The sequence below is a fragment of the Tamandua tetradactyla genome (genome assembly GCF_023851605.1).
Source record: "Tamandua tetradactyla isolate mTamTet1 chromosome 22 unlocalized genomic scaffold, mTamTet1.pri SUPER_22_unloc_1, whole genome shotgun sequence".
Classification (NCBI taxonomy): Eukaryota; Metazoa; Chordata; class Mammalia; order Pilosa; family Myrmecophagidae; genus Tamandua; species Tamandua tetradactyla.
In genome coordinates this window covers 2,515,396-2,528,242 of record NW_027518251.1, presented here as the reverse complement: position 1 = coordinate 2,528,242, position 12,847 = coordinate 2,515,396, and the positions used below count along the sequence as shown (strand labels likewise).

General features: G+C 36.6%; 1 long non-coding RNA gene across 5 annotated transcripts in view; it reads right to left on the bottom strand.

Annotated features, from left to right (window-relative positions):
- Window positions 1–12,847, bottom strand: part of LOC143672914 (uncharacterized) — a 64,508-nt gene that overhangs the window by 33,554 nt on the left and 18,107 nt on the right. For 4 of the 5 annotated variants that reach the window (XR_013170102.1, XR_013170104.1, XR_013170105.1 and 1 more), the window contains 2 exons: window positions 11,859–12,030; window positions 6,754–6,798 (listed from right to left, as the gene is read on the bottom strand). This is a non-coding gene — a long non-coding RNA (uncharacterized LOC143672914). The remainder of the gene's footprint in view (window positions 1–6,753; window positions 6,799–11,858; window positions 12,031–12,847) is intronic. The other variant, XR_013170103.1, reaches the window with a different exon arrangement.

Below are 12,847 nucleotides of genomic sequence, written 5' to 3'. Positions count from 1 at the left end.
ATAAATTTAACCAAAGCCACAAAAGACTTTTACATAGAAAACTACAAAAAAATTGCTAAAAGTAATCAAAGATGATCTAAATAAATTGAAGGACATACTGTGCTCATGGATTGGGAGAATGAATATACCTAAGTTGTCATTTCTTCCCAAATTGATTTATAGATTCAATACAATAACACTTAAGACCACAACTTATTTTGCAGAAGCAGAAAAAAATCAATAATCAAATTTATTTGGAAGGGGATGGTGCTAATAGCTAAAAATATCTTGCAAAAATAGGAATGAAGTGGAAACCTCATGCTACTTTTCCTTAAAGGATATCACAAAGCTACAGCTTAAAGATAGATACGATGGCCAATGTAGTCAAATTGAATATTCAGAAAAAGTCCCTCTCACATATAGACAATTGATCTTTGATAAGGTATTTAAATGAACTCAACTGGGACAGAACAGCCTCTTCAATAAATGGTGTTCATAGAACTGAACACATGAAAAAAAGTAGGAAGGAGGGCCCCTACCTTACACCTTATATAAAAATCACCTCAGAATAGAATGAAGTCCTAAATATTAGCACCAAGAACAAAACTTTTAGAAGAAAATGTAAGGAAATATCTTATGATCTTGTGATAGGAGGTGGTTTCTTAGCCCTTTCACTCAAAGCATAAGTAATGAAAAAAGAAATAGATGAAAGGTATCTCCTTAAGTTCAAACTCTTTTGTGTAACAAAGAACTTTGTCAGGAAGTACCAAGGCAGCTCACACAATGGGAGACAACAGGTCTCCCAGGATATATGGAAACCACATATCAGGTACAGGTTTAGTATCCAGAATATAAAATGAAACTCAACAACAAAAGACAAGCAACCTAATTAAATAAATGGGCAAAAGACATGGACACTTTTCCAAAGAGGAAATACAAATGGTTCAAAAATATGAAAAATATTCAACTTCACTGGCAATTAGGAAAATGCAAATTAAGACCACAATGTGATACCATGTCACACCTGCTAGAATAGCCATTTTCAAAAACTGGAAGTCATGAGTACTGGACAGCATGTGGAGAAAGAGGTACACTTGTTCACTGTTGGTGGGATTGTAGAATGGTGCAACAGCTCTGGAAAGCATCTGATGTTTCCTCAGGAAACTAAGTATAGAATTGCCATATGATTCCTCAATCGCATTACTAGGTATACATTTGAAGGAAATGAAGTCAAGGACATGAAAAGACATCTGGACACCAATATTTACAGTGCCATTATTCATTTGTGCCAAGAGACAGAAGCAACCCAAATGTCCATCAACAGACAAGTAGATAAACTGTAGTATATATTATGAGGGAATATTATACAAACTTTAGCCAGATTAAAGTAATGAAGCTTGCACCAATGTGGATGAATCTTGAAGACATTCTGTTGGGTGAAATTTGCCAGAAATAAAAGGACAAGTGTTGCATGGTCTCATTAATATGAACTATTAATGAGTGAACTTTGAGAAGTAAAGTTGAGAACTCAGGTTATCAAGAAGTACAAAGAGAGTAGAGATCTGGTATTTGTTGCAGAAGGAGTATAGAATATTCAACATGACTGATTGTAAAGATTTAAAAATGGATAACAGAATACTATCTGATAATAGCACCAAATTGTAAATATACTGAACAATGATAACTATGAGTATGGCTGAAAGAGGAATGCTCAGGGCTAACATAAAGGAAAGGCAGAAGATGACTGCATCATTTATCAAAACATAGAATGGTTAATGATTGTGATTAAATGTACAAACTAGAGTCTGTGGTTAACAGTAACATTTTAACATGCTTCCAATATATAACAGAAGCAATATCCCAAAGCTAAATATCAATAAGAGGAGTACATAAGGAAGTGATATTAGATTCTTACTGTTGCTCTTTCTCCTTTTTATTTTTTTATTTTTTTTACTCCAACTAATTTCCTCTTTCTTGTTCTTTGTAGAAAAAAAAATGGAAATGTCCTGATATAGATTGTGGTAGTGAATCCACCACCTTGTGTAACCATTGATTGTTTACTTAGGATGCATCATATGGTGTGTTAAATAAACAGAAATATCAAGTGCTGGAGAAAATATGGAGAGAGGGATGTACTGTTCCCTATATATTGTTGGTAAGGAAATATAATTGTACAACCCATCTGAAAGGCAGTGTGATAATTCCACAAGAAACATAGTATAAGATTGCTGTATGATCATGAAACCTAATTATCATGTATATAATTTAGAAGGATTAAAAACAGCAACATGAATGGGCATTTATATGCTGGTGTTTATGGTGACAGTGTTCACAATCTGCAATGGATGGAGGTGGCCTAAAATACACAGACTGATAAACTAAAGGGAGATCTGTGGTCTATACATACAATGGGGTATTGAGTGGCTGCAAGAAAAAATGAAGTTGTGAGATCCTTCTATAGGTTATTTTTATGCATTATATAAGTATCCCTTGTTAGTTTTCAGTTTGTTAGAATAGCTAGAATGAAATACCTGAAAATGTTGAACAGCATTTCACTGGTCTTGATTCTTGAAGATGACTGTATAATCACACAGCTTTAATAGTGTAGCTATGTGATTGTTAAAACTTTGTGACTGACACTCCGTTTAACCAGTGTATGGACAGATGAGTAAAATATAAGGGCAACAGATAAATAACTAATAGAGAGGTAAAAGTGACATGGGACATTTTGAGTGTTCTTTATTTTTACTTTTATTCTTATATGCACTTTTTTGGAGTAATGAAAATGTTCAAAAATTGTGATGATGAATATGCAGCTATATCATGACACTATCCATGAGTGATTGTACACTTTGGATGATTGTATGGTATGAGAATATATCTCAATAAAATTTGCATAAAAAACTGATTGAGTTTTCAACTTTGCAAAGATATAATTCAGGGGTATATGTGTGCAACTAGGTACTGACAGGGTGGAAATAATATAAAGATGGTTAGGATGAATTTACCAATATGGGCCCACTAAGAACAAACCCTGCTTTCAATATTGCAGCCTCAATAGTTAAAAAGGATTCCAATATTTTTTGAGTTTGGCTGTGGCATAGACCAAGTGGTGGCCTTTCTGAAGCTGAAATGTAAGAACTGTGCTGGTATAGTATGATGAGGGAATCTAAAGACCTAGAGAGATTGGAATCTTACAGTATATTTACACATAAGACTTAAAACCCACACCAGGATTTTCCAGAGGACACACTTTTAATCAAGTCTGTGAGGAGTAAATTGGTGAGGATAGCTGTATCACGCCTAAAATGCTCTGTGGATACTCTTCTTTGTAGGTCCAATATTAATATTAGAACTTCTGCCAATAGATGTGATTGTCCATGGCATTAGCCAAGTGGCAGAACTTAATTGTCAAAGAGAGATGGACATGGCTACCATAATGGACAGTAAAGTCAAAAACGGCAATCAGAGTAATCTATCTCTGAAATCTATGACACTGGCTTGTTGATCATGAGGTACCTAGAAGAGTAAAATTGATGAGCAGTCTACTAAGTTCTTACTTGATCTTACTTGATCTAAGCAGAAGAGTTAGTGTTCAAGTGAACAATAATCTCACTTGAAAAATAAAAACAAAGAGTCACAGTTCCTTAATCAATTCCCAGATCTGCAACTGTTTAAAGACCCAGGAGGCCTTGAATGAAAAGAAGACAAAGTATGTTTTGGGGATGGGCCATGTTACACTGGCAAAAATGTGCATCATTAAATTTTCCTCCTAGGTTTCCCCAAAGAGACCAATGGTGACTATACATATGGGAAAAGGAAAAGGAAATGATAAAGCATCTCAGTGTTACAAGACATGAGTTCAAAACTGATAATAATTCTAGGACACACAAACATCACTCTTCCACCAATTACAGTAGGGAATACAGAAGTTATGGTGATCTATGGAATTGGAGTTCAGGCCCATGTTACATTGGGCCTAGTGGCTCCCCAAACTTATTCTGTAGTTATTTCCTCAGTTCTGGAATGCATAGTTTGAGTAGAAATACACTGTGACTGATAGAATACTCACAGTGGTTTCTTAAATTGTTGAGTGGGGGTTATTCTTGAAATAAAGACCATATGGAAGTCACTAGAGCTGCCTCCACCTAGCTAAACAGTAAATCAAAACAAAATCACATTTCTAGATGGATTGTAGAAACTAGTGCCACCCTCAAGAGTTTGAAGGATACAGGGGTACTGAGTCCCACCATATCTCCTTTCAACTTTCCTATTTAGCCCACAAAGAAGATATCTGAATCTTTGATGATGACAGTGGATTGTCATAAACTTAACCAGCAAGTGACTCCTGGAAGTGCCTCCAGAAAGTGACTCCTCGTTAAGTCACTGTTACAGAAATGTTATGATTGTTTGAGCAAGTCAACACATCTTTGGTCCCTCTGTACAGCTCCTGATCTGGAAAATGCTATTTTTCTTTATACCTGTAAGTAAAGACAACCTCCAACCCCTCTTTTCCAGCTGGCAAAGCCAACAAAATGCCTTCACTATCCATCTCATTGGTGTACTAACTCTCCAACCCTGCAGCATACCCTAGTCTTCAGGGACTTGATTGCTTTCCCTTCCACAAGACATCACATTAGTGCATTATATACATGGCAACATGCTAAATTGTACTAGTGTACAAGAAGTAGCAACTACTGTAGACTTTATGAAAAAGCATTTGTTTGTCACAAGGTGGGAGATAAATCCAACAGAACTAGGAGCCTTCCAAATCAGTGAAATTTCTAGGCATTCGGTAGTGTGGGATATGTCAAGATATCATTTCTAAGATTAAGGGTAAATTGTTGTTTTTGGTCTCTACTACAGCTATAAAAGTGATACAATTCCTGGTTGACCTCTTTTGATTTTGGAGGTTACATATTCCCTCATTGGATGTGTTATTCTGGTCCATTTACTAGGGGACCCAAAAAGTTGCTAGACTTGATTAGGAAATAGAACAAATGGAATTCCTGTGACAGGTCAAGTCTTCTCTGCAAGCTGCTCTGCCACTTGGACCACATGATCCAGCAGATTCACTTGTATTGGAAGTTTCAGCAGCAAATAGAGATGATATGGGAGCCTCTGACAAGCTTCCATAGAAAAATCACAACACAGACTCTGATGATTTTGGAACAAACCATGCAATCCTCTTTAGATACTCTCCTTTTGAGACAAAGCTATTGACCTGCTACTGGGCCATAGTAGAGACCAAGTGCTTAAGCATGTGTCCCCAAGTTACCATGAGATTTGAGTGGCCTGTCATATACTAGGTGTTATCTAACTGACCAAGCCACAAAAGTGGGTATACACATTAGCACCCTGTCATCAAATCAAATTGGTATATACAAGATAAATTTCAACTTTCAAGAAGTATTTGAAGGCACAAGTAAGGTACAAGGAGAAATGCTGCAAATGCCCATAGAATCCATACCTGCCATATTACTTTCTTTCCCAGTCCAATTATCTCTTTTACAGCTAAAGGGTTATTGGAGTTTCCCTACAATCCTTCAAGTAAGGATGAGAAAAATCAAGCCTGTTTTACAGAACTATATATTGTACAGAGGTATCACCAACAACTGGACACCTGAAACACTTTGTCTTCATTTCTGAGACATCCCTATAGGATTTGAAGCCAAATACTCACAGTAAGCAGAATTTTAGACAGGGTAGCTTGTTCCTTTAGCTTAGAAGGAGACATAGCCGAGGGAAATTTATATATATTGGCTACAGCTAGTCATTTACCTGGATGGTCAGGGTCTTGGAAATATGAATGAGAAGTTGGTTACAAAGGGGTCTGGGAGAAAGCTATATAGACAGACCTTTATAAATGGACAAAAACATGAAAATATATGAGTCCCAAGTGAATGCTCACCAGAGGGGGATACCATTAGAGGAGAATTTTAATAATTATGTGGCTAGCATAACCTGTATCTGTGGATACCAGTTAGGCTATTTCCATAGCCATTCTTGTCATTGCCCTACGGCTCTAGAACAAAATGGCTATTGTAGTAAGTGGATGTTATTGTTGGGATAAAAATATGGACTTCTACTCATGAAGTGAGTACTCACAGCCTGGCTAAAGTTACAATTGTGTGCACAATTGTAGAAACAAATACTCTATCCCTTCTGTGGCATCATTTCCCAAGGTGACAGCTTTCCAAATCCATTGAGGAAGGGGCAGCATTTTACCCCAACTGCAATAATAGTATGCCATGTGTATAGATTTCCATCCTTGCATGGATTGTTTCTGCCCAAAGTATCATTTATGGACTTGCAGAATGATTTATCCACCTTCATAGCATTATGCACAGAATCACTCTGACCATGGAACTAAATTCATAGCAAATGAAGTACAATAATGGGCATATGTTCATGGAATTCACTGTTATTACCACGTTTTGCATCATTCTGAAGCAATTGGACTAATGAAATGGCAAGGTTTTTTTAAGACTCAACTGTGTTGTCAACTGTGTGGCAATGCTCTGCAGGGATTGGTCAATATTCTTTAGGAGATTTATATGCTCTAAGCCTATGTGTATTCTATGGTGCTTTGTCTCCCACTGCTAGGAATCAAGGGGTAGAAATAGGAGTAATATTATTCACTATTACTTTAGTTATCCATTAGAAAATATTGTGCTTCCTTTACTCAAGACCTTAAGCTGTACTGGTGTACAGGTCTTAGGTTAAAAAAGGATGATTGTTTCCCCCAGGAAACAAAATAATAATTCCATTTACCTGGAATGTAAGACTTCACCTTGTCACTTAGGCCTCCTCAAACCTCTGCATTAAAAGACAAAGAAGGGAATTAGTACTATACTGGCTAGGGTTATTGGTTCCAATTACTAGAGGGAAATAGGACAACTACTACCCTTAGAGGTAAAAAAGAGATTTGTTGAATAGGGAGATCCCTTAGGATATCTCTTAGTACTACCATGTCTAGTGATTAAAGTCAATGGGAAACTGCAACAACCCAATCCAGACAGGGCCACTAATGTCCCAGAAACTGTGATAATGAAGCTTTGTCCTAAAATTGGGTAGACTGCAATACTAGTAGTCAATAAGAAGGAGAGGTAAAGATTTTGTGATGTTTGGAGTTTTCACTGTATTTTTTCTTTTTCTGGAGCAATACTAAGTAATTCTAAGACTGATCAGGTAATTAATGCACAGCTACATGATATTGTGAACCACTGATTGTATACTTTGGATAGTGTATTAGTTAGGGTTCTCTAGAGAAACAGAATCAATAGGGAACACTTGCAAATATAAAATTTATAAAAGTGTCTCACATGACTGCAGGAATGCAGAGTCCAAAATCCACAGGGCAGGCTGATAAGCCAATGACTCCAAAGGAGGGTCTGGATGAATGCCACAGGAAAGGCTCACCTGCTGAAGCAGGAATGGAACCTGTCTCCTCTGAATACTCCTTAAAAGGCTTCCCATGATTAGATTAATCATCACTCATTGTAGAAGACACTCGCCTTTGGCTGATTACAAATGGAATCATCAGTGGATGCAGCTGACATGATCATGATCTAATTCCATGAAATGTCTTCATTGCAACAGACAGGACAGCACTTGCCTAATCAGATAAACAGGTACCACAACTTGGCCAAGTTGACAAATGTCCATAACCACAACAGATGGATTCTATGGTGTGCAAAGATATCTCAATAAAATTATATTTAATAATATTTACCAAATAATGAGAATGTAGAATGGATAGCTACTATGATTTATATGCAAAATATATGCTCAGTAGGGACAGTGGTTAACCTTATGTTTTTAATTTGTACCATTGTTAAGATCTTTTAACATGCATTTTCTTGATATTAAAGCCAGTAGTACATTAGAGGTCTTTAAGAGTTGTTTTAAAACTGTTGACCCAAATACAATTGGTATAGAATTCCACTCTTTTGCTAGGCATCCCTCCATTGATATGAAATGAGATATGTTTTATTCCTTAATCCCTGCTGTACTTGTCCAGATGGAAAAATTTCAAGGTCATTTTGGTTCTGGATGCTTTGCAAAACTGTGTAAGTTTGGAGTAAATACTAGGGGTTATTGTTCTTTTCAGGCATGAGGGTTGGTGCCTGTCTCTTTGTGGCCAAAGAAATCTTTAGTCCAATTTATCCTTGAAGTATTTGCTTGGTGACTTAATGTGCTTTAATGATTTCATTTTTTGTCTAAAGGAAGACATATACCTAAAAATTTTACAGAAAAATCCCCTTGGGAGTATGAGGAGAAAGGGGAAAAATTCAATTTCCTCATTTGGGGAATTCCTGATATTATTGCAAGCAGTGTGGACAACCAAATCAATAGGCCAAGCCTTCAATTGTAGGGTTTGCCCCTAAGAAACTTATTCTTGCAAAGGAGAGGCAAATCCTACTTAAAATCAGGTCTAAGAGTCATACACAGAGAACCTCTTTTGTTGCTCAGATGTGGCCTCTCAGCTGACAGAGGAAGCAAACTCACTGCCCTCACCCCCATCTATTTGTGACATGACTCCCAGGGGTATAAACTCCCTGGCAATTTGGGAAAGAAATCCTAGGCTGAGCTGGGGCTCAGCATCAAGGGATTGAGAAAACCTTCTCCACCAAAAGGGGGAAGAGAGAAATGAGACGAAATAAAGCGTCAATGGCTAAGAGATTTCAAACAGAGTTGAGAGGTTTTTCTGGAGTTTATTCTTATGCACTATATAGATATCCCCTTTTTAATTTATGCTGTATTAGAGTGGCTAGAGGGAAGTACCTGAAATTGTAGAGCTGTCTTCCAGTAGTCATGTTTCTTGAAGATGATTGTATAATAATATAGCTTTTGCAATGTGACTGTGTGATTGTGAAAACCTTGTGTCTGATGCTCCTTTTATCTAGGGTATGGACAGAAGAGTAAAAATATGGATAAGAAATGAATAATAGGGGAAACAAAGGGTAAAATTAATTGAGTAGATTGGAATACCAGTGATCAAAGAGAGGGAGGGGTAAGGAGCATGGCATGAATTAATTTTTTATTTTTTTAATTTTTTTTGCTGGAGTGATGCAAATGTTCAAAAAATGATCATAGTGATTAAAACACAACTATACAATGATATTGTGAGTCACTGATTGCAACTCAGTGAGCCACTGATTGATGTTGATAATGTATGTCAAGAATGTTTGTATGTTTGTTTGTTGTTTATAATAAATAGTTTTTAAAAATTCTACAGTTTCCCAAATCATGAAAACCTCTAAGTATTGAATATATCAAAAGCATAAAAATATAAGATAATAGTATCCAATAAAACTATGGCCTGCACAAAAAAAATAGAATGAAGCTTTGATTCACCCCCCCCCCAAAAATATTATGTTCATCTGAGGTGTTTGGTGAGGGCAAAGGAAATGTGGAATGCATAGTGGAAGAAGGTAGTTATAAACACTATCAACAACCATATGACCAGTTACACAAATGAATACTGTAACATGAATATTGCCATTATGAATTTCTTGCTTTTGTTATGCTCATATATACACATAAAATATGTCTATTTTCTGCCCTATCATCCTGTTATCATATAAGTTTTGTTAACTATTATATTAGGTTGCATTATACCAAATTTAAGTGTGAATGTCAATGAGGACTTAAACCCTCCTTTGGGGAATGAGTTGCTGTGCTTTCTTGTTCTACACAGGACAGCTGAATTATGTTAGGTGAATGCAGACTACCATATTTAGAGAATATCTGTGCTTTAAGGTGATGTATGTCTATCAAGTTGAAAAGGGGTGAAGTGTGATGGTTAACCCCATGTGTAAAGTTGGCTAAGTCATGGTATTTATTTATTATTCAAGCAATCACTGTTACTAGAAGATTTTGTGGATTTAAATCATGAGCCAGTTGATTGCACTGATGGCTGATTATATCTACAACCAACAAATGAGATTATCTTTAGCCATGGGAGAAGTCTCCTCTAATCAGGTGAAGGCCTTCAATGGAGAACTGAGCCTTCAGCAGTCAGAAAAAAGAATTTCTATTTCCACTTCAGCCAGGCAGATCCTCCTGGGGAATTCATCAAAACCTACATTGGAGTGAAAGCTTCAGTCTGCCCAATGGAGTTCAAATTTACATGAGCTAATTCCTGCATAACCAGATGTTCTAGTTTACAAGCTGCCAGAATGCAATATTCCAAAAAAAAGAATGACTTTTAAAAAGGGGTATTTATTAAGTTGCTTTTTACAGTTCTAAGGACATGAAAATGTCCAATATTGAAGAAGGACTATAGAAATATTCAACTAAGGCATCCAGAGAAAGATACCTTTGTTCCATAAGGCTGACAACATTCTCTCTCCACTGGAAAAGCACATGGCCAACATGGTGACATCTGCTAGCTTTCTCTCCAGGCCTCTGGTTTCATGAAGCTCCCCTGGGGTATATTCCTTCTTCATCTCCAAAGGTTTCTGGCTATGTGGGCTCTGTGGCTCTTAAGTTTTTTCCAATATGTTTCCTCTTTTAAAGGATTCTAGTGAACTAATCAAAATCTACTTGGAATGGGTGGAGTCACATATCCCTCTAATCAAAGGTTAATGCCCACAACTGGTTATGTCACATCTCCATAGAGAAAATTTAATCAAGTTTTCAACCTACATACTGAATAGGGATTAAAAGAAATGTTTGTCTACACAAGATGGATCAGGTTTAAAACATGACTTATCTAAGACACTGATCCTTTCAAGTCAGTACACCAGGGTGATCAAAATATCAGGGCATCAGTGTCTTTGTAGGGATGGAGGTGGGGATTGACTACTATGACAGAATGAACCATGTGCCCCAGTTTTAATGTCTTCTTCATCTTAGCCCACATTCCTAAGGATGTGAACCTATTGTAAATAGGACCTGTAAAGATGATATTCTCAGTTAAGTGTGGCCCATCTGACACCATCTGAGGTTTGGTCTTTATCCATATTACTAGAGACTTCTATGTAAGGAAAAGTCTCCTTATATACATATATATGACTTCTACATAAGGAAAAGTCTCTCTCTCTCTCTCGATATATATCTATATCTATATATATATATATCCTGGCTGACAGAGCTCAGAGCTCAGTACAGGATGCTTGATGCTGAGTATTGATAGTTGTACCCCACTCATGTCATGAGGAAAATTATGAGTAACTAAAATGAGCTGGATTACTTATGCCCACACCATATAAAGTATAATCAAGTTCATTTAGAGCTTGGAAGTCTGAGTTTTAGTACTCGCCTGTCACTAGACCTCATCTGTGTATCTGAAGATGCATCTTAACCTCCTTGCCTCTTTCTCACCAATTATGTACTAAGAGGAGAAAAACACACTGTGGCTGAGAGAGCTACTGTAAGGTTAGTCATGGAGCCACATAAAGCATTTGGAATAACTCTTCTCCATGTTATTTCTTTTCCTCCAATTTTTCAAACAAATCTGCATTTAGTTTTTTTTTAATATGCAGGAAACTTTACTCTTTAAAGGATAAATCAAATAAGATGCAGTTCACATTTTCTCAAACATACATAATCTATCCTTAATATAAAATTCACTCAATTGGTAAATTACACTGAAATATAAAGAGAATGCAAAGTTACATATTTAAAATGATTGTTTAACTATACCAATGTAACAATCAAATTAATCAAGGCATTGTATATATTTTAAAAGACAGCATTTTAAAGCCAATTATATGTATTAAACAGGGGAATGCTGATGTGAAATAGTTTGAGTCAAAGCAAACAATAGGACATTGTCCTCCAGACTTAGCTCACCTCTGGTTTCTGAAATTTACCCAAAACATCCACTGCCACAATCTGATGACTTATGAATCTAGTAACATCTTACTTACCCAGGGGATAAAGAATTGCTTGGTCTTGCAGCTCCAGGATCTACCCCTTTCTGGGACTGTCTCTACTCTGAAACTCTGCAGATGCCACAGTTTCTCTTCTTGGTAGGATTTTGTTTCAGTGGTTCCTTTCCTCTTATGTCACAGGATTTGATTTGTTACATGGGAATCAGGGCTTGGGACAAAAGCACAAATTCATATTTAGTTATATGGTCATTCATATTTTAAAACATCAACTTCTGTGTGAGACTAAAGCAAAAAATGTTTATTTGCTATATAATTTATATTTTGACTAGTGCATTTCCTAATATAACTTATATGGACAGGTTAACTGAACACCATAAGTACATGGAACCTTGAATAGGGCAAGAGGTTTTGTAGGTTTGTCCAGTGTGATGCCCCAATAAATTTCAAAGAAATTTAAACAGTGAATAAAGAAGTACTTACAAAGTCCCCTTGGGGGAATGGCAAGAAAACTTCCCCATTTGAAGAATTCCTGATATTCTCACAAACAGTGGAGAGAACCAATCAATATGCTGAGCCCTCAATATTGGGGTTTGTTCATATGAAACTTATCCCTGCAAAGGATAGGCTAAGGCTACTTAAAATTAGGCTTAAGAGTCACCCCCAGAGAACTTATTTTGTTGCTCAGATGTAGCCTCACTCTCTCAGCCAACAAATTCATTGCCCTCCTCCTCTCTACATGGGTCATGACTCCTAGGGGTGTAAACCTCCCTGGAAACATGGGACAGAAATCCCAGAGTGAACTGGGACTCAGCATCAAGAGATTGAGAAAGACTTCTTGATCAAAAGGAGGAAGAGAGAAATGAGACAAAATAAAGTATCAGTGGCTGAGATATTTCAAACAGAGTTGAGAGGCTATCCTTAGAGATTATATAGATATCCTTTTTTAGTTTTTGGTATATTAGAGAGGTTAGAGGGAAGTGCCTGAAACTGCAGAGCTGTGTTCCAGTAGCCATGTTTCTTAAAGA